General features: G+C 39.2%; 1 protein-coding gene and 1 pseudogene across 3 annotated transcripts in view; one reads left to right on the top strand and one right to left on the bottom strand.

Annotated features, from left to right (window-relative positions):
* The window catches only part of CBFA2T2 (CBFA2/RUNX1 translocation partner 2), a 149,191-nt gene that overhangs the window by 47,259 nt on the left and 78,593 nt on the right, over positions 1-23,339 (bottom strand). The window lies entirely within an intron of this gene.
* On the top strand, positions 16,786-17,524 carry LOC102422775 (annotated as a pseudogene).

Raw genomic sequence — 23,339 nt, 5'->3', positions numbered from 1 at the left:
AAAAGCACCAAATACAATGTAAGATGGTATTTTTGTTGGAGGTTAGGTACCACTGAGATGTTTATCAATGCTGAGTTTTTGGGTAGAAGAAGATATGGTCAAATGCTCCTGATTATCATCACTGAGAAAAATGAGCCGAATATAGATCTTTCAGATGCATATAGTACAGCAATCCTGATCATTCCAAGCAGGTTGACCAAGGAAAACCACATTTCTTTCTTTCTTTTTTTAAAAAATATATTTTTATTGAATTCAGAGACGAAGGGAGAGGGAGAGAAAGATAGAAACATCAACGATGAGAGAGAATCATTGATCGGCTGCCTCCTGCATACCCCACAATGGGGATCAAACCCGTAACTCGGGCAAGTGCCCTGACCAGGAATCAAACCATGACCTCCTGGTTCATAGGTCGACATTCAACCACTGAGCCACATCAGCTGGGCAAAACCACATTTCTTTAAAACAAATCAGACTCCTAACTAAAAAACAATTGGGAAGTTTTAAAGAGAATGATCTTTGGAGGTAGAGGCTGAAGGTAGATAATTTTGTTTTTTTTGTACGTATAAGCATACATTTATATGGTTCAAAATCAATATAAAAAGAAATATTCCTTGCCTGTGTCCCTACATACTCCACCCCATAGGTAACCATTTTAATCGGTTTCTTGTGTATCCTTCCATTCTTTCTTGGTACAAATGAGCAAACATAAATATAAATTCTTATCCCAGCCCAGCTGGTATAGCTCAGTGGTTGACTTTGACCTATGAACAGGAGGTCATGGTTCGATTCCTGGTCAGGGCACATGCCTGGGTTGCGGGCTCGATCACCAGTGTGAGGTGTGCAGGAGGCAGCCAATCAATGATTCTCATCATTGATGCTTCTATCTTTCCCTTTCCTTCCCTCTCTGAAATCAATTAAAAAATATATTTAAAAAATTCTTATCCCACTCCCCATGTATATACAAAGATAACATAATTACATTAAACTGAATGCTCCCAATAATGGCCTCTCTTGTAGCGATCCCTTTTGCAATACATCAGGAAGTGGGTTCTATTCCTATCTTCTAAACCAAACTTTGGTAATATGATGGAAGTGTGATGGAAGTGACTGAGTGCCAGTTCTAGGCCTGTCTTGGAATCCTGGTTCTGCCATTAAAGCAAATTCCGACTAGTCTGCTAGACGATGAGACCACATGGAGCAGAGAGAGATGAGCTGTACCAGCTAAAGCCGGCTGGTCCCCAAACATGTAAGAGCCTAACATAATGAGTCTGATCTGCAGCTAGCTGACTGAAGACATGTGAATGAGTAAGCACAACCAAAAGCAGAAATGTTTGACTCATAAGCAAAAAATAAATAAAAATAAAAAATGAAAAGTTTATTGTTTTAGGCCACTAAGTTTTAGCATGCTTTGCTATAGAGTAACCGACCAACAGCAACTAACTAATCTATACCTATACAATTGTGGGTGGTTATTGACTTTTACTCCATATTCAGATTCAATTGCTCCTTGGTTTTTTGTTGTTCTTGTTTTGTTTTATAATTTTACAATATGTCCTAAAATTCTTAATTCCATAACCTTAAAAAAAGATGCATAATATTTCATTGTGGATATACCATAGTTTATTTGCTCAATCCCCTATTGATGGATAACTGGATTGTTTTCAATCATTTATAGCTGAATTTTGAGGCTCTCCAGATCCCATGCTACTGACTGCCCTCTATTTGCCAGGTTTGAAGAAACAAATAAAAGAAGACAGAATCCTAAATAATGGGAAAAGCAGATATATTCAAATGTGTACAAAAGTACTCAGAAAATAAAGAAGTAGAAATGTTACTCTCTATGAACTCCACAGAAGTCTTTACAGACCATTAAATAATTCAATAGGAAGGCTAACATGGGCTTTCCAGGCAGCACATAGGGAGAAAAGCCTGAAGACTATAGATATACTTTAAATAGCGCACCTAAAGATCAGAACCCAGTGGGGAAAAATCAAGAAAAAATTCCCTTGACCACAGCACCTCTTAAATCACTGCCAATGGTAGGTAAATGTTCTGGAGTAATTATCAGACGAGAAGCATTTCCAACATTGACCATTCTAATTTGCTATAGAGGAAAGAGCACCAAAATACTATTGCACAAGGGCTAAGGCTGGTAAACTGATTATTGGCAAAGCACATGTTTCTCTTCCTTGTAGCTCTAAAACAAACCTGAGAACATATCCAACTTTTTTAACAACAGGCAGGCATCATATGCAGAGACAGCCAGGAATAGCTGTTTACAATGACAAATAATTTATCATTCAACAAAAATTGAGACATAAGGACTCACGCAGAGAAATTACCAGAAAATATTTTACAAGGGACATTAAAAACGGAGCTCAATTAAAATAAATTAATGCTTTGCTGTATACTAACAATGCAGATCAAATTTTTTTTTCCCATTCCACATTTATAAATACTTTGTGGAAGATTATTTTATCTAATACATCCCTATTATTCAAGGATCAATAAATTTTTTTTCTGCAAAGGGGAAGACAGTAAATATTTTTAGCATTGTGGACCATTGGTCTCTCACAACTATATAACTCTACTGTTGTAGCATGCTCTAGACCAGCAATTTTTAACCCTTTTTTTCATGGAACACATAAACTACTAAACTTCTGTGGCACACCACAAAATATATTCTATTTTTTGCCAATCTAACAATAACAAAAAAATAGGTATAGTTTTTATTTGTTCACAGCGGGCAGCTAGTGTCTTGGCTGTTGTCAGTTTTTAATCTGACAATCTAAGGGAAAAGAGATCAGTGCCCCTGACTAAACAGTCAGGTATTGCATGTTTTATTTTTAAATTTTATATATTTTTTTATTGATTAAGATATTACATATGTGTCCTTATACCCACGTTACCCCCCCCCCCCCGCTCATGCCCTCACCCCCCCGTTGTCCGTGTCCATTGGTTAGACCTATATGCTTGCATGTAAGTCCTTTGGTTGATCTTTCCCCCTTACCCCCACCCTCCCCTACCTTCCCTCCAAGGCCCGACAGTCCAATCAATGCCTCTCAGTCTCTGGATCAGTCCTTGTTCATCAGTTTATGATGTTCATTATATTCCACAAATGAGTGAGATCATGTGGTATTTATCCTTCTCTGACTGGCTTATTTCACTTAGCATAATGCTCTCTAGTTCCATCCATGCTGTGGCAAATGGTAAGAGTTCCTTTTTCTTCTTCCTCTTCTTAAAGAATACCTTTCAGCATTTCATATAATGCTGGCTTGGTGGTGATGAACTCCTTTAGCTTTTTCTTATCTGTGAAGCTCTTTATCTGACCTTCAATTCTGAATGATAGCTTTGCTGGATAAAGTAATCTTGGTTGTAGGTTCTTGCTATTCATCACTTTGAATATTTCTTGCCACTCTCTTCTGGCCTTCATGGTTTCTGTTGAGAAATCAGCTGACAGTCGTATGGGTACTCCCTTATAGGTAACTTTTTTTCTCTTGCTGCTTTTAAGATTCTCTCTTTGTCTTTTGCTCTTGGCATTTTAATTATGATGTGTCTTGGTGTGGTCCTCTTTGGATTCCTTTTGTTTGGGGTTCTCTGCGCTTCCTGGACTTGGAAGTCTATTTCTTTCACCAGGTAGGGGAAGTTTTCTGTCATTATTTCTTCAAATAGGTTTTCAATATCTTGCCCTCTCTCTTCTTCTGGTACCCCTATAATTCTGATGTTGGTACGTTTGAAGTTGTCCCAGAGGCTCCTTACACTATCTTCGTATTTTTGGATTCTTTTTTCATTTTGCTTTTCTGGTTGGGTGTTTTTTGCTTCTTCGTATTTCAAATCTTTGACTTGATTCTTGTGATCCTCTGGTCTGCTGTTGGGAGTCTGTATAATATTCTTTATTTCAGTCAGTGTATGCTTAATTTCTAGTTGGTCCTTTATCACAACATCGAGGGTCTCATTAGATTTCTTGAGGATCTCACTACATTTATCGGCGGTTTCCATAAAATTCTTGAAAAACCTTATAAGTGTGGTTTTGAACTCTATATCCAGTCGTTTGCTGTCCTCCATTTCTGTCATTTGTGACCTGTTCCTTTGTCTTCGCATTTTGTCTGCTTCCCTGTGTTGGTAGAGTGGTTTTGTGTGCTAGGTGTCCTACAGGGCCCAGTGGCTAAGCCTCCCCAGTTACCTGAGGTGGACACTCTTGGTGCACCCCCTTGTGGGCTTTGTGCACAGTCTTGTTGTAGTTATGCCTTGATTGTTTTAGGTGTCACTGGGAGGAATTGACCTCCAGGCCAATTGGCAGTGAGAATCAGCTGTGTCTGCAGTGGGAGAACTTCTGTGCTGAAGACACCCTTCTGGGGCAAGACTTGCTTCAGTGAGGCTTTGGTGCTCACTGAGTCTGCCCCCCTGAGTGTGTTCCTTATGAATCTGAGGAGTTGTAATCTGGATGGTCCCACTCTGACCACTGGGTACACTGGCTCTTGGATCTAAGGAGGTGCTTATTAAGCCTCTTCCTGAGGTTACCCAGCAGGAGCTACAAAGAGATATGCAGATTCCCCTTCCCTTTTTGGGGTCTTGGGGTGCCCAGATGAGGCCCAGCTGAGAAGCAATGCAAGCTGCTGTGGGGCCTTGGGCCTTCTCTTGGAAGTTCTGAGTCTGTCTGGCCCAGCTGCAATTTGTTAGGTAATTGTCAGGTTTCAAAGGACCCGGGCATTCATATGCAAAAGGCTTTGCAGCAGCCTGGAAGGGGCGGGGTCTCGGATTCAACAGGGTGGAGCAAGCAGCTATGGCTGATTCTCAGCCCTGCCCTAAGGGGCCGCGCGTCTCAGTGTCCCAGTAACTGCCGCCAGCACCTCTGAGGGAAAGCCGTCCTCAAGTTCCGAGTTCTGCCTGCTGCCAGCCCGTCCAGTTTCTCCCCGTATGAGTCAGGGGACCCCAGAGATTTCCCGGAACCGGAGTTCAGAGCAGTTGGGAGCTTGTGACTCCCTCCCGATTCAAATAGACAGCCGCATCCTCAGGTGCCCGCCCCTTTCCGCGCGCACCGGAGCCTCCGTACCTCTGCACTTCACTTTCGTAGCTCCTCTGAGTCTGTGTGCTCTTCTCTTTCCTTCTAGTTGTAGAATTTCCACTCAGCCAGCCTTCCTGTGGTTCTGGATGATGACCGTTCTGTCTTTTAGTTGTATTTTTGAAGTTGTTGTCGGAGGCAGCAATTTCCGGTGTTTTCCTATGCTGCCATTTTGGTTCCTATTCTCAGGTATTGCATGTTTTAAAAATTCTTCTGGCATGTATTGCATGTTTTAAAAATCACTGCTCTAGATAATATACAAACGAATGGTCTTGGCTGTGTTCCAATAAAACTTTATTTACAAAAATAGAGGGTGGTCCATAGTTTAATCAGTAGTCCATAGTTTATGGCTAATTAAAAAACTGGAAAAATTCAAATGTCTAATTCTTACTTTATTTCTATGCCTATAAAATTTAATTTATAACATATACTGAAGTGGTTCACCTGAATAACATTTTTTCTTTCCTTAACACTGGATATAATGCTCAGTGGTTAGAGTGTCAGCCCACAGACCGAAGAATCGCAGGTTCGATTGCCGGTCAAGGGCACATACCTGGGTTGCAGGTTCAACCCCCAGCCCAAGTCAGGCTCGAGTTGAGGCAACAAATCGATGTATCTCTCACATCGATGTCTCTCTCTTTCTCCTCTCCCCTTCCACTCTCTCTAAAAATCAATGGGGAAAAATATCCCCCACTGAGAATTAACAAAAAAATAAAATAAAATAAAAGACTGGATATAAAGAGACCTTTACTAATTGACCAGTAAGAAAATAATACACAGGTGGAGAACCAAGATGGCGGCATAAGGTACAGACCTGTGCTTGCTGCCACCCACAACAACATTGAAAATATCAACTATAAGACAAAACAGCTATCATTCAGAACCATGGGAAAGCTGGCCCAGTGGAAGTTGTACAACTGGAAGGAAAGAAAGAAGAGCATTGAGACTGAGTAGGATATGCAGAGGCGCCAAGAACAGAGGTACGGAGTCGGGCGCCAGGTGGGCTTGCAACTGGATGCGCGGTTTTTTTCAATCGGAAGGGGTTACAAACTCTCGAATCCACTGAGCTTGTTTGGGGTGGGATTCTGAAGTCCCAGACCCCTACCAGGAGAGGCGGGACGGCCTTGCAGCAGGTCGGAAAGGGCGGCTTTCTAGCGGAACTGCTTGCCGGCACTCGGGGACGTGCTGTTTGCTCCGCCCTGGTGATTCCCTGAGACACTGCCCTACTCAATTTACATCCCTGCCTAAGCTGTGCAAGTGGCACAAAAGGAACCACCTGCGCTTTTGCAGCTTAACCCAACAAACTGCAGATTTAAACTCCTCGCACCCATAAGGGACACACTCAAGAAGCAGAATCAGGTTCGGAGGAAGCCAGAACCGGACCCAGCTGGGCCGGCAACATGGAACCGCTGTACCAGCAAACGCACAAGCAGGTCGACCAGATCCAGTCTCACATGGGATGCTGGGAGACGGCAGACAAGCAGTCTGTGCACTTAGTAGAAAACAAAATCCAAGCAAGCATACCAGATATTCAGCCAGCAAGAACCCCTGGAGATTCTGTCCAGCAAGGAGCCTCCCAACAAAAGACAGAATGCCAAACTTCGTGTTGACCAGTTAAAGTATAACGTCCAGCACCTGCAGACTGCTCTCAGAAACTTCCAACATCGGTGATACGCAAGGGAGCAGCAGGAGAGACAGCGAGAGGAGCTTCTGTCTCGCACCTTCACCCCCAACATGGGATGCAGCGCCCCCTGCGAGGCTGCGCTGGCCCCTGCGAGGCTGAGACGGCCCCTAGGAGGCTGAGACGGCCCCGGTGAGGCTGAGACGGTCCCTGTGAGGCTGAGACGGTCCCTGTGAGGCTGCGACGGTCCCCGAGAGGCTGCGACGGCCCCTCTGAGGTTGAGACAGTCCCTGTGAGGCCGAACACAGGGACACGTCGCCGATGGAAATAGCTACATTTTCCATGTGTATGACCCGGCAACAAAAAGCGTACACCTATGGATGAGGACAGTGGGGGGAGTAAGGGCAGAGGGTGGGGTGGGAACTGGGTGGAGGCGAGCTATGGGGGGGAAAAAGGGGAACAACTGTAATAATCTGAATAAAGATTTATTAAAAAAAAATAACACACAAAACAGAAAAAATATTTAAAGACAATACTAATAACATGAAGTCAGAGCTGAGGGGTGGCAAAGATAAGGCTAGTTATCTGATGTTCTTCCAAAAATCAGACAGATCTAAGAGAACTTCAAAAATGACTAGCATACTTGTGAAAAATCACTTGTTTCATTGTTATGATAATTTAGTCATTCCTTTTTTCTCTATCTTCTACCAATGCCGTCTGATATAATTCTAACAACTCTATAACAACAAACAATCCAATTAAAAAAAGATTTTTATTGACTTTAGGAGAGAGGAAGGGAGGGAGAGGAAGAGGGAGAGGAACTGAACTGGATTATGCCCAACCAACTGACCCACACCGGCCAGAGCACAAACAACCCAATTTAAAGAACAAGGAAAAAAGACATAAAAAATACAATTCTCAAAAGCAGGTGTAGAAATGGCTGAAAAAGACATAAGAAAATACTTGACATACTTAAGTCATCAAAGAAACATAAAACACATCAACAAAAAAGAACAAACACACAATAACGGATGGATGTCAAAAGCATTAGGCTAAGTTAAAGATGCCAGATACACAAAAGCTACATACTGCATTATCCAATTTATCTAAACTTCAGACAAGATAAAAATTAGTGACAAAATGCAGATCAGTGGCTGCTTGGGACTGATGGGAAAAAATGATTATGAAGGGGGATATGGAGGACATAATAAATCTTTTTATGGTGATGGAACTCTTCTACATTTTGATTGCAATGGTACTAAGAACTTTATACAACAGCTAAAAGTCAAACTATATACATAAAATGGGCGAATTTTACTATATATAAATTATACCACAATAAAGCTGACCACTGGGTACACTGGCTCTTGGATCTCTAAGGAGGTGCTAATTTAGCCTCTGCCTGAGGCTACCCAGCAGGAGCTATGGAGAGATCTGCAGATTCCTCTTCTTTGTTTGGGGTTTGGAGGTGCCCAGATGAGGCCCAGCTGTGAAGCAATGCAAGCTTCTGTGGGGCCTTGGGTCTTCTTTTGGATGTTCTGGGTCTCTCTGACCCAGCTGCAGTTTGTTAGGTAATTTTAGATTGCAAAGGGCCAGGTCATTCATATGCAAAAGCCTCTGTGCACAGCTTGGGTGAGGTCTCAGGGAATCAACTTGGGGGAGCAAACAGCTATGGCTGATCCTCAGCTCTGTCCTAAGAAGCCCCGGGTCTCAGTGTCCCGGCGGTAATTGCTGCAAGCACCTCTGAAAGAAAGCCGCCCTCAAGTTCTGCCCGATGCCAAACAGTCCAGTTTCTCCCTGTATGAGTCTGGGTCCCCAGAGACTTGCCCAGAACTGGAGTTCAGAGCAGTCGGGAGCTTGAGACTCCCTCCCGACTGAAAAAGACAACCGCATCCTCAGTTGCCAGCCCTTTCTACGGAGCCTCCATACCTCGGCACTTTACTTCCGCACCTCCTCTGAGTCTCTTCCCCACCTCCTCTGAGTGTGCTTTTCTCTTTCCTTCTAGTTGTAGAATTTCCACTCAGCCAGCCTTCCTGTGGTTCTGGATGATGTTCATTTTGTCTTTTAGCTGTATTTTTGAAGTGGTTGTGTGAGGCAGCAATTTCCTATGCCGCCATCTTGGTTTCCCCCTCTAAAATGTCATACGTATTGATGAAATATTAAAAGTGCTGCCTTTCAACTCAGAAAGAAGATAAAGATGCCCAGTATCTACTCAACATTTACTTAAGAGTCAAGCTAGAACAGCAGGACAGTTAAAAAGAAAAAAAAAGGAAGAAATAGCCTGGCCCACATGGCTCAATGGTTGAGCATTGACCCACGCACCAAGAGATCACCTGTTTGATTCCTGGTCAGGGCACATTCCCGGGTTTTGGGCTCAATCACCTGTAGGGGGCATGCAGGGGGCAGCCAGTCCATGTTCTCTCTCATCCATGTTTCTCTCTCTCTTTTCTCCTCCCTTCCTCTCTAAAATCAATAAGAACATATTTTTTAAAAGAAGAAAATGAAAGAAATAAAATTATTATTTTGTACATACAAGATGACTTTATAGAAAACCAAAATAATCCATCACCCAAGTATTAGAATTAATACGTAAGTTCAACAAGGTTGCTAGATCAAAGCCCAATCTTTTAAAAATTAGTTGCATTCCAGCCCTGGCCGGTTTGGCTCAGTAGAGCATCAGCCTGTGGACCAAAGGGTCGTGGGTACAATTCCAGGTCAAGGGCACATACTTGGGATGCAGGCTCAATTCCCAGATCCCCAGTCAGGGCATCTACAGAAGGCAACTGATCAATGTTTCTTTCTCTTTGTCTTTTCTTTCTCTCTCCTTCTCTCTAAGCATGTCCTCAGGTAAGAACAAAAATAAGCAAGGAAATAATAAACAACATATTCAGGATAATGGCTATGGCAAAGGAAAGGAAAGGGATAGAATCAGACAGTTACAAATTATAGTTCTCATGTTTCGCTTCTTTAAAAGCTCTGAAGCAAAATATTAGACAAAACATTAAAATCTGACAAGCTAAAAGTGGGTACATGAGTGTTTGTTATACTGTGCTTTCTTCTTATTTTGTAAGCTTGAAATATGTCATAAGAAAAGATCACTGGCTACAGTGGGGAAAATAGTGAGATCATAGTGCAGGCAAAGACTACTTACAAGGTTGTTATAGTGAGAAATGATTGTGACCTGAGATAGGGAGTACCAATAGGAATGGTAAAAGGGGGTTGGATTTCAGAGATATTCAGTTAGAACAGGATAGAGTTAGAAAAGGATTTGTTGACTGATTAGATGTGGAAGATAAATTGGGGTAACATCTGGAATTACTGACTGAGATAGTGGCAAGTAGAGAGCTATGTTGGAGGAGAGAGATGAAGAGTTCCATATGTATTGAACATACTGCTTTCATGATGCCTCTGTGATAGCCAAGAGGATGTTCTAGTTGATAAATTCAGAAGTCTGGTGTTGAAAAGAATAGTCTGGTCTAAAATTGTGAGTTATTAGTATAAAAATAAGAAAATTTTGGCTATGAGAAGTTTCAAAAACAAATAAAATGAATTATGCCTGATTTTTTCCCCTATTGACTTTTACTCCATATTCAGTGTTAAGAATGGATAGTTAACTATTATACACTAAATATTTGTTCATACTTTAATAGTTTATTCAATTCTTCTTCTTCAAGCTATTAGTTTTTTTAGATTAGTTGTAAAGTCAGATATTTATAACATGTTTACAAGCCCCTAACTCTCATTATTTCCCACCTTCTGCAATTTGTCTATACTGTTCCACAGAAAATTTTGCTTTGCATTTCTCTGCAGATGCTTTCAGCTCCCAATTCTAGAGAGCCAGGCTCAGCTAACCATGGCCACCTTCATTCTAAACCAATGCCCTTTTAGGATAATTCCACTCACAGGGAAAGTATAAGACAGGAAAGAAGGACAGAAAAAGGGATATGGTAAGAAAGGTGTTATTTTCATAAACTGGAATTTTTAAAAATAATTTTTATGACTTTTTTTATTAGTTTGTTAGAGATGCCTTAAGAAAGTATCACACACTGGTTAGCTTAAATTACAGAATCTATTTTCTCAAAATTTTGGAAGGCAGAGGTGTTGAAAGGACTGGTTTCTTCTGTGGCCTCTCTCCTTAGCCTGTGGGTGGCTGTCTTCTCCCTGTGTCTTCATACATAATCTATATCCAAATTTCCTCTTCTTATAAGGACATCCAGTCATATCGACCCACCCTAATGATCTCCTTTTAATTTAATTTCTGCACTGAAGACTCTATCTCCAAATTCAGTCACATTCTGAGGTTCTGGGGTATTAAGACTTCAACATATAAATTTGTAGGGAACACAATTAAGCCCAATAGTGGGGGTGGGGATGATGAAGAAAGCAGATTAAGGAGGTTGACCAGATTTTCCTGAATTGAATTTTAGTATTCTCTCATTCATTCATTCAAAAATAGCTGAGTAATTACAAGATATCTTACTGCTGAGGATAGATAGTAAATAAAACAAAAGTAAGTAAAAGATAGAGCTCAAGGAACAATTCTGCAGTTTTTAGCTTGGAAGAATGGAGTTGCCATCTACTGAGAAGGGTGAAAATATGAAAGGAAAATGGGTGGAGGGGTAATTAGAGACCAGGACTAAATTTAAAATGCCTAGTAGATATTCAAATGGGGATGTTGGAATAGGCAGCTGGATATAAAAGTAGAGAGATGAGGCCTGGGGTGGGAAAGTCTGAGCTCCTGATTAAATGTTGTCAACTGATGAAAATATTGATGCTATTTAAAGCCTGAAACTGGATTATCTTAGAGGAAGTGAGTATAGAATAGAGGTTCAAGGACTGATATTCAGGTACTCCAATTTTTAGGGATCAAAGAAAGTGAGGGGAAAAAAACTAAAAATAAATAAATAATAAATTAAATAAATAGATAGATAGATAGATAGATAGATAGATAGATAGAGTTTGATCCTGGCCTGTGTGGTTGAGCAGTGACCCATGCACTAGGAGGTCAATGGTTTGATTCCCAGTCAGGGAATATGCCCATGTTTCAGGCTCAATCCCCAGCATGGGGCGAGCAGGAGGCAGCCTATCGATGCTGATGCATTGATGTTTCTATCACTCTCTCCCTCCTCCTTCCCCTCTCTCTAAAATAAATTAAAAAATATTTAAAAGAAAAGAAAATGGTTATGAAGGAGACATTAACCTTAAAAAAAAAAAAAGATTGAAAATGAGCGGTCCTTTGCTTCTTGGTGAGCCTGGCTAGAGGTTCATCAATCTTGTTTATCCTTTCAAAGAACCAGCTCTTGGTTTCATTGATCTTTTGCATTGTTTTTTTTGGTCTCTAGGTCATTTATTTCTGCTCTGATCTTTATTATCTCCTTCCTTCTGCTCACTCTGGGATTTTCTTGTTGCTCTCTTTCTAATTCTTTAAGTTGTAGAGTTAGAAGATTTACTACCATTTTTTCTTGTTTTTTGAGGTAGGCCTGTAGAGCTATAAACTTCCCTCTCAGGACTGCTTTTCATTGTGTCCCACAGATTTTGGATTGTTGTGTTTTCATTGTCATTCATTTCCAGGATGTTTCTGATTTCTTCTTTGATCTCTTTGGTAACCCAATCATTGTTTAATAGCATGCTATTCAGCTTCCAAGTGTTTGAATTTTTTGGATTGTATTTATTGGTTTCTTTCTTTTTCTTTTTTAAAAAAATATATTTTATTGATTTTTTAGAGAGGGAGAAAGAGAGTTAGGAACATCAATGAGAGAGAAACATCAATCAGCTGCCTCCTGCACACCTCCTACTGGGGATGTGCCTGCAACCAAGGTACATGCCCTTGGCCAGAATCGAACCTGGGACCTTTCAGTCCGCAGGCCGACGCTCTATCCACTGCGCCAAACCGGTCAGGGCTATTGGTTTATTTCTAATATTATGCCATTGTGGTCTAAGAAGATGCTTGATATGATTTCAATCTTCTTGAATTTGGAGAGACTTTGCCTTTGACCCAATATGTGGTCTATCTTTAAAAATGTTCCATGTGCACTTGAGAAGAACGTATATTCCGTGGTTTTGGGGTAAAATGTTCTGAAGATGTCAATTAAGTCCATCTGATCTAGTGAGTCATTTAGGATTGCTGTTTCTTTGCTGATTTTTTTTCCTTTGCTGATTTTTTTGTCTAGTGGATTTATCCAGTGATGTCAGTGGGGTATTAAAGTCCCTTACTATGATTGTATTGTTGTCGATCTCTCCCTTGGTATCTTCCAGAAGTTTTTTTAATGTATTTGGGTGCTACTGCATTAGGTGCATATTTGTTTATCAGGGTTATATCCTCTTGTTGTATCAATCCCTTTAGTATTATGAAGTGGCCTTCCTTATCTTTATCACTTGTTATGGCCTTCACTTTGAGGTCTATTTTGTCAGATATAAATATTGCTACCCCAGCATTTTTTTCATTTCCATTTGCCTGAAAGATATTTTTCCATCCCTTCACTTTCTGTCTGTGTGAGTCCCTTGTTCTGAGGTGGGTCTCTTGTAGACAGCATATATATGGATCATGTTTTTTTACACATTTAGCCACTCGATGTCTTTTGATTGGAGCATTTAGTCAGTTTACATTTAAAGTTACTATTGATAGGTACTTGTTTGTAGCCATTTTTATTTTTTGTGCCTGTGTTCCTTCTTCCTTTTTTATTTCTTCTTTTTACACCAGTCTCTTTAGCATTTCTTACATTGCTGGCTTGGTAGTGATAAACTCCCTTAGGCTTTTTTTGTCTGGAGGAGTGGGAGGGGGGGCAATGAAGGAATAAGTACACATATGTAACACCTTAATCAATAAAGAAAAAAAGAAAAAAAATAAAAACATCTAAAAAAAATGAGCGGTCCTATTTTAAGTCATTATGCAGTGTACCTGAAATTTACATAGAGCTGTATGTCAATTATACCAATAAAACTGAAAAGGAATTTTTAAAAAGAAAGAAAATAAGCAGCCAAGAAAATGGGGGGGGGGGGGGGGGCGTGGACCCAAAAGCCAAGTAGCAGGCCCTCTTGATTTCAAGATGAAATATATAAATATTCACATAGGAATACATTCTAGCTGTTTAGGTTATTATAGGGATTAGGCCTATGGTTAAGAAAATATCTTTAAAAACCAATTATTTTAAAAATTTCGCTTTTGTCAAAGTATTAGCAAACAAGAATATAATTACAAAGAAGGTTAGAACAAATATATTATTTGTAGCAAAGGATACAAAAGCATTTTAAGAGACTACACACAAATCTCACTCCAGAGTTTAATTGGGACAAAACAAGTATAATGGCTAAAGTACCTTAGGCCAAATAAAACAGTTAATATAAAATTTTCCTTCCTTCCCCAATTTAAGACTATCTCTTAGCTGAAATAGAACATATAGAAAATATGAAAAAGCTTATATGCAGCAAAACATAAGATGAAAAGGGCAGTTTGACAAGTAGACCAAATTGTAGACCAGCTGGATATTTATGTCCTAAAGAGTCAAAGGCAGGCTTATGTAGAATACAGAACATTGGACATGAAACTAAAATATGTGACTGAATCCTGATTGTTCTGCCAACTTGTCAGCTGGGGGCTCTTCGGCAAGTCACTCCAGAGCCTTGCTTATCTCATCTAAAACACGGAGGGGGGAGGGGAAAGATGTTGAAAGGCCAATAAAGTAACAACTAAGAAAGTACTGTGTTATACTATTTTAAGTATAAGATATTAGATAGCTATCCATCAGAAATGTATTAACAATCAGTATCCACTATTACGTTGAAAGTAACTTAAGGATCTCTTCCAATGTTAATGATTTTAATATTTAAAGATATGTTGTAATTGCCTGCCAACATCAAAATCCTGTTGATAACCTTAATGCAAGTTAAAAGCAGCAGCCACACAGCTAGCTGACTTGATAATGTAAATAGGCAAAAGTGAAATATGGATTGTTGCTTCCCAGCTCCAGCAAATGTTTATTTGGAATAATATATTATCTATTTCCAAATGCACACCATCTGTTTCAAGTCTCCACCAAGTTAATATTTCTCACATGAACAGAAATGACTTAAAATTACATTTGATTAGCATCTTGCCTTTTTATGGAGGTTATCCCTACCCACAATCTCAATCTATTGAATCTCAACCTCAACATTGTGCAGCATTACTGCTTTGGCCAAACATATTTAGTCAAAGTCAGATAACTCAGAGAATTGAGGCTGTCAGAAAATAAGTTAATTCTAGTCCTTCTTAGTCAAATGGATTCCTTCTTACATTTTTTTTCTGGAGACAGGGAGAAATGATAAAATTTCTCACAGCTTTCCTACGATTCAAAACTAGGTCTCTCTGGTTTCATTTACTGATGCATCTGTGCTACAATTTCTCTGGAACACAGAACCTTCAAGAATAATACTTTAGTAAATCCTGACAGGTCAACTCTAAATATATCACAATAATATCACTTATCCATCTCCACTGTTCTACTTTAGCTCAAGTCACTGTCATCTCTCACCTGTACTACTACAGCTGCCCCCTAACTCTTCTTTCTGCTTCTGCTTTTGTCCCTTCCAATCCATTCTCATGTAGCAGCCAAAAGTGCTGATTTAAAAACCTCAAAAAGATCTTTTCACAGATCTATTTAAACTTCTGGAATAACTTCCCAATGCTCTTACATAAAACACAGACTCTTTACTTTGGCTTAAATACAAATATCAATCCAGCAGTTCTCAAAATGTGGTCTGGGAACCCTTGGGGATTCTGTAGACCCTTTGGATGGGTGTGGGTGTACCCTCACCTGGAGGGTCAAAACAATTTGCATAATAATAAGAGGCTATCTGCCTTCTTTACTCTTCTTATTCTTCCATGAGTATACAGTGATTTTTTCCCCAGTGGCTACATAATTAATAATAGTACAAGAGATATAAGGCAGAAGTAGACATGAGAAAACAGTTATATTCTATTAAGCCAGTCATTAGAGTATTGTGAAACTGTGAAACAGTGCCACTCTTCTTATTAAAGTTTGCTTTGAAAATCAATTTTCATAAAAATGTTATTTACACTAATATGTAATGAGTTTATTATTTTAAGAGAATTAATATTTAAAATTTTTAAATTTCCAATGGAAATATGGTGTGTGTGTTTCCTATAAAAAATGTTTGTAAAAAAAAAAAAAAAAGAGTGCAAAGAGATCCTGAAACCAACGAGTTTGAGAACTGCTGACCTAGCCCATGCCTATCTCTAAAATCTCATACACCTGTCCTGTTCTCAGAATGCACTAGTTATGCTGACCTTTCTTTTTACTTCTCAAATACACCAAGAGAACTCCTACTTCAGTGCCTTCGGCCTAGAATTGGCTTTCACCAAGTTGTTACATTACTGACTCCTTATCATTCAGATGTCAGCACAAATACCATTTTCTCAGAAAGAGCTTCACTAACTAAAGTTGCTCCACTATCCCTACCAGACCATTCCATGATGTTAGTTATTTTCTTCATTGCAGTTATTACCATCACACCAATCAGGCAAGTGATTGATGCCCACCTTTGGGAAAAACAAAGGCCTTTTCTATTTCGTTACCACACCTGCATCACCTAGTGCATGCAACACCAAATCAAAAGTGGCACATCCTAAAAGCTTGGCTGAACTTGAATAATATTCTCTCTCTCACAGCTCCTCATTTTCAATAAATCAGCATAACCTTGTCACTTCTACCTCGTCATACCCATCCTCAACCCTCTCTCTACTCTTAGAGCCACTGTCTTAGATTAGCCCCTCATTTCTCTAACTGGACTCTCCCTGGGATTCAACCTATTCTGCACTCTCCTTCCACGAACCCATTTCATCAAGAATCCCTAGTCTTGCCCTAACTGGTTTGGCTCAGTGGATAGAGCGTCAGCCTGCGGACTGAAAGGCCCCAGGTTCGATTCTGGTCAAGGGCATGTACCTTGGTTGCGGGCACATCCCCAGTAGGAGGTGTGCAGAAGGTAGCTGATCGATGTTTCTCACCCATCGATGTTTCTAACTCTCTATCCCTCTCCCTTCCTCTCTGTAAAAAAATCAATGAAATATATATATATTTTAAAAAAGAATCCCTATTCTCGGAGACTTGGCTCTATAAGCCCAAGGGAACGGGTCTCGGAAACCCTTTTTACGAAGATGGCGCCGAAAGCTAAGAAGGAAGCCCCTGCCCCTCCCAAAGCCGAAGTCAAAACAAAGGCTTTGAAGGCAAAGAAAGCAGTGTTGAAAGGCGTCCACAGCCACACACACACAAAAAGAGGATCCGCACGTCACCCACCTTCCGCCGGCCAAAGACACTAAGGCTCTGGAGGCAGCCTAAATATCCTTGGAAGAGTACGCCCAGGAGAAACAAGCTTGACCACTATGCCATCATCAAATTCCCCCTGACTACCAAGTCAGCCATGAAGAAGATAGAAGACAATAATACACTGGTGTTCATTGTGGATATCAAGGCCAACAAGCACCAGATCAAACAGGCTGAGAAGAAGCTCTATGGCATTGATGTGGTCAAGGTCAACACCCTGATCAGGCCTGATGGCGAGAAGAAGGCCTATGTTCAACTGGCTCCTGACTATGATGCTTTGGATGTTGCCAACAAAATTGGAATAATCTAAACTGATTCCAGCTGCCTAATTCTAAATATAAAAATTTTACACTGTAAAAAAAAAAGAAAAAAAAATCCCTATTCTCTGTTGTCCTTCAGACTGACCTTCACAATTCTCAGTTGCTAAATACTCATGCATAGCATCCATTCTCATGAACGGTCTACATATATCCCCATTAAGTCGTGGTCATCCTATGATCATACTGTTTCCATTTCTAGAACTCCTTCCTCTTCTCTAGATACACTTAAATCTCCCCCAACACTTTTGTTCCAATTTGTTGATTCTGTTTTCATCATCTGTCACCAAGCCTAGGACACTATAAGCTAGAATAGTGATTTGATAACAATTAGTTAATGAACAGGAAAAAAAGACATAAAAGGTAATTATGCTATTTAGTTCTGCTGAAGTATGATGTTAATATTAATAGCGTAAGTATAGGCAAGTTATGCTTACTCAAATTCTAGGCCACAGACTGTCTCATTCACATTAAAAAATCATACAACTTTACTTGACATTAAGGAGACAAAGTATGAATAAATCAGTACCCCTTTAAAAAAATCACCCCTCAAAAATACATGTACTATTAATGCATCATCACGCATATAATGAAGTCAGTATAATGTTATATCCGTGAAGCTACACAAGAATAACTTTTTTAAATTGGTGGGGAATATCACAGACTTATACAGACATCAAATCTTTTGTTCATATAACTCCCTCCATAAGGCCTTTCCATCCCCAAAATGCTATATTTATCTAAATCTATCCTCCCCCTATACACACAGCTGTTACTCTTTCAGACTGAAAAATACTAAATTTTAAAAGGCTGTAAACTTGTGCTATCTTAATTATATTCTATTAAGTAAAAATGCCTGTCCAGTGCAAAGGCATATGTGCCCAGTACCATCTTTCAAGTTTTAGTAAGGTAACCATCAACTTAATTTAAGGATGATTTAACTTTTTTTATAAATCACATTACAATTCTCAGTTAAGTTGGATATACAAAGATATAATTTTTCTGCACATATTTATTCTTCAAACTTTAAAAAGAGTTTGCCAATGCTAGGGCTCCATTTGGTTCCATTTCCCTTAATATTTAAAAAACTGATTCATATGTTTCCCCAGTGTGAAGAATGGCCAGCCAGTCCATCAGTGTCTGCTTTGGGATGAATAACCAACAAAACAGAACTGCAGACTTGGGATTACCAGGGACCAAAGATCAAGCTCTCTTCAGAGATGGGAAGCCCCTGGATAAACTACCTGAATGGCTGATATCCAGCTTTTCCTAGGGAACTTTGGGCGTTTGGGAGGTTTGCCTTATTACTGCAAAGATAGCACATTCCATTGGTGGACAGCTTTGAAATGGATCTTAGCAATGGTCACTAATTGGTAAAAGATCTGTCTTCTGGGTCTTCCTTAGACAGCTATGATGTAGAAATATGATACAGTGATAGAAAAAACAGTCTCTGGATTCAGACAAATCAAGATTCAAATTAAGGATCTGCTACTTTTAATAGGGGGAATAGTTCGTCCTCAGTCTCAGTTTTCTTATTTATAATTATGCAGTCAATACTGTCCAACTGCCAGAGTTGCTGTTAACAATCAAATGAAATAAAAATAGTACAAACTAGCACAGATCCCATACCAAAGAAACAAATTTATCTTTTTTTTCTGTTTGAGGAAAATCTGAACAATGATGACCTCATACTGTTCAGGCAAGCAATTAAAGATAGGATAGTTTGGGTTTATCCTTCCTTTTCAGAATGTAAGCTCGAAATAGAGTTCACATATCTGACTTTTTATGGGCCTAAATCTTAGGGGAATGTATGATGCATATGCAAATGAGGATGCCTTATTATAATGAATCTGGAGGAAGCAGTATCAGATAAATATCCCCACAACAGATAAAGACTAGGGAAAGTGTCTCCTTAGCCTCCTTATGCTCTTTCTGCCTGGCTGGACTTCTTATGTATGACTTCCAACCCAGAAGTTCTATGTCAGATTCATTAATCTGTGCCTCTTCCACAGCCCCCAACTGTCTTCTCTGCTGTTCTTCACCATTTTTAAGTTTCAGCTCCAGTTTAAGCCATATGTTTTGCATTTACACCCGTGAAGTTTCCATCTACCACAAACTTGCTTTTTACTTATTTTTTTAAAATTAGAAATAGGTCTTTAGTTTAATCAAGAGCTTTTTTTTTATGAAGGGAAAGGGATCTATTTATAGAAATGATTTTTTTCTCCTTTCAGCTCCTTAATGTTAAACCATCCCTGCATTATGAGATCACCTTGATTGATTAGGCTGTGTTACTCTTATTTTTTTAATGTATATTTTTATTGATTTCAGAGAGGAAGAGAGAGATAGAAACATCAATGATGAGAGAGAACCATTGATCAGCTGCCTCCTGCACACTCCCCCACCAGGGATTGAGCCAGCAACCTGGGCATATGCCCTGACTGGGCTTATGCCTGTGACCTCCTGGTTCATAGATCAACGCTCAACCACTGAGCCACGCTGGCTGGGCTAGGCTGTATTACTCTTAAATATAGTGTCATTACAGTAAGCTAAGATAATGCAGTACAAGTCTTTCAAACAGGATAGAAGTGAAGGAACAAAGAAATATAAGCTGAATGAGAATGGTACAATTTTGGTTAAAATATATATATACTTATTTGCTTTTAGCTTTCTATTTTAATTACAGAACATATTCCAAAATGTTTATTTTCCTTTCATAAGTTCATCATTTTAATTAACACTTGAGCAAAGCTAAAATACAGACTAACAACACATATTTTAAATTAAAGTATCAACAAAAAGTAATAGTTGAGTCTATATGTCTACAATGAGTTGGAAGTTTCTATCTTTCCCTTTCAATGGAAGACCCAAAGATTTACTCTAAATTCCTGACTTCATCACTATCAAAAATTTCTAACACAATTTAAACTATGTGAAAGAAACAACATTTGCAACAAATGGTCCAGTTGTGAGCATCTGCCTCTCATTTATCTTGGGACAGAAATCATGAGTTAAGATTAATGGCTTTAAATCCCAAACAGCCCAGACATAACAAGTTAAAAATGAAATACATGTAAATGATTCAACTTTTGGTTTTGGAAACATCCAAGATGTTTTTCCATCTAAGTCCATTTAAGGGAATGTAATTAAAATTAATTTCAATCAACAAAGGCATGTTTAAGTAGTGAAGTTTAGATTTAGGTTGGGACAATTCTAGGAGGTTTCTCCTGTATACTTTTTGGAAAGCTAGCAATCAAGTTTGTAGCTTCCAAATTAGGACAGTCCTGAATTTCTGTGCCCTAATATGAACTTTCTAAGAAAAAGAAAAAAAAAGTAAAAATCAAATCACACAACTTTTTTCTGACTCAGAACTGCCTTTCTATTGTTATTTCCTTATTATGAGTCCCCTTGGCCCTTCATGCTCTTACCACTAAGTACTTTTGATTATTTAGAAATTATTGACCATGGAAAATCTTAAGATTTTCTCTATTTTAAACTCATATTATAGAATACAAATGGCTTCCATGAATTCAGTCTCTGCTTAAAACCTTCAGAGAGAAAAGAAGAAAAAAAATACAGAAAGATAGGAAGGATGAGCAGGTTTCACTGTTTTAGGTAAAGAATCGATATCAATAGGAACCTCAGTTTACTCATCTCTAAAATAAAAGATAACAATGATAATAATTCACCACAATGCTGATATAATTACATGAGCATATACAAGTGGTCCTTTTACACAGTGTAAAGTATCATATCCATTAATTAGCTACCTTTTTAGGGTAATGGGACAAAGGTACAAATAGAGACTGGTATGCAAAGAAGAACAAAAGAATTAAACATATTTCTTTTTTTAAAATATTTTTATTGATTTCAGAGAGGAAGGGAGAAGGAGAGAAAGATAGAAACATCAATGATAGAGAATCACTGATCGGCTGCCTCCTGCATGCCCCCCATTGGGGATCGAGCCCACAACCTGGGCATGTGCCCTTGACAGGAATTGAACCTGGGACCCTTCAGTCTGCAGGCCGACGCTCTATCCACTGAGCCAAACCAGATAGGGCTAAATTTATATTTCAATAGTCAACCATAAAGAGTAATCATTCTTTTCTAACTTTCAATTTACCATGGCCAACATTTCTTTCTTTCTTTTTTTAAAAAAATATATTTTATTGATTTTTTACAGAGAGGAAGGCAGAGAGATAGAGAGTTAGAAACATCGATGAGAGAGAAACATCGATCAGCTGCCTCCTGCACATCCCCCACTGGGGATGTGCCCGCAACCCAGGTACATGCCCTTGACCGGAATCGAACCTGGGACCCCTCAGTCCGCAGGCCGACGCTCTATCCACTGAGCCAAACCGGTTTCGGCACCATGGCCAACATTTCAATTTCTCCACATTTCCTCACTTAGCCAGTCCTCCATCACTCGCCAAAGCATAACAAAATGAGATAGTGAATTTTGAAAGAAAATAATGATGTATTTCCAGTCCAAACTGTAAGGTTTTGCAGATTATCTATATGCTTGTTACTGTCCATTAGTTACAGTATGCGATTACTAATGCACTGAGAAGAAAGGTACAGAAATAAATGTATTTTGAAGTACCAACATTCAATTAGTGGGTTAAAACATAAATTTTCTGCCAGAAAAACATTTCTACCATTTCACTATGCAAACTCACTCCTGGGAATTTGTCCTTAAGAAAATAACTCCAGGGAAAAAGCAATTTATACAACAGAGGAATGGTTAATTAAATGGTGGACCTGAATGTCAATGTGAACTGTGAAGACATTAAAAATTATAATTATGAAAATCATTCAACACTTGGAGAAATGCATACAGTACAAAACTAGTGGGGGGGGAAGCCTCCTAATGCAGTTACGATTACAATTATTCATTAAAAATTGATACATATGTTCACAGTAAGAAACCTGAAAATGAATTGAGGACGTGCTGGGCATAACAGGTAAATACCAATTTCCTTGAATTATTCTGGAGCATTGCTTATAAAATATTTTCATTTGCTCTCTCACTAAATATTTTTTTGCTGCACAAGAATTATAAGACACACACTGGGCTGCCACGCATTCCTAACACGTTAAGTCTTTCTTCACACACAAATAGTATGATCTAGCTACAATGACCTCATTTTTGAAACCAACATTTTGACAAGCTGTTAAGATCAGGGAGCAATGGGGCAGATTATTTGAAATAGAAAGCATGACAGAAAAACCAAGATCTGAAAGTCAAAAGTCCTAGGCCCCAGTCCTTCTCTACCTGCACAGCATAGATGGGTAAAAACATGTTCTTCATTTAGACCAACTGCCCTAGGTTACAATCCCAATAACTTGGTTGTATGACCAAAGGCATGTCAGTTAAACTATCAAAACCTTATTATGAGTTTAAAGAATATCATTTTTTTATATACAGTAAATGCTTAAACAAATAAGCACACCTAAAACACTGGTTCACTATAAAATAGGCAATTAAGCCGCCCTCCCTCCCTCTCACCTATTTTGTTATCAGGAAACAAAGTTAATAATCCTGTTCTAAACTGCAAACCAGCCAGGCCTGTGTGGCTCAGTGGTTGAGCGTTGACCTATGAACCAGGAGGTCACAGTTCGATTCCTGGTCAGGGCATATCTGGGCTTCTGCTCGATCCCCAATTGGGGGTGTGCAGCAAGCAGCCAATCAATGATCTCTCATCACTGATGTTTTTATCTCTCCCTCTCTTCCTCTCTGAAATCAATTCCAACCCTCAAGAGTTCATGGTGTAGCTGGGTGATAAAGAGTTTAAGGAGGGGACCTCAAGTAAATTGGGAGTGAAACACAAAGAAAAGGAAGATTTCACTGAATCTTATAAAGCCAATCAAAATCATTTTTTTTTATCATCTAAGATGCTGTGTTGTTTTATGGCTGCTCATTGAGAATCAGCTAACGAAGACTCCTGTCCACTCAATGAAGAGTATATAAACATGCACTAATGCTTTCTGCAACCAATCTAGAATGTCTAAATACAGATTTC

Source organism: Myotis lucifugus, unplaced genomic scaffold (genome assembly GCF_000147115.1).
Source record: "Myotis lucifugus unplaced genomic scaffold, Myoluc2.0 scaffold_60, whole genome shotgun sequence".
In the NCBI taxonomy this organism is placed as follows: Eukaryota; Metazoa; Chordata; class Mammalia; order Chiroptera; family Vespertilionidae; genus Myotis; species Myotis lucifugus.
Note: the sequence above shows the minus strand (reverse complement) of the source record. Positions and strands in the feature narration are given on the sequence as shown.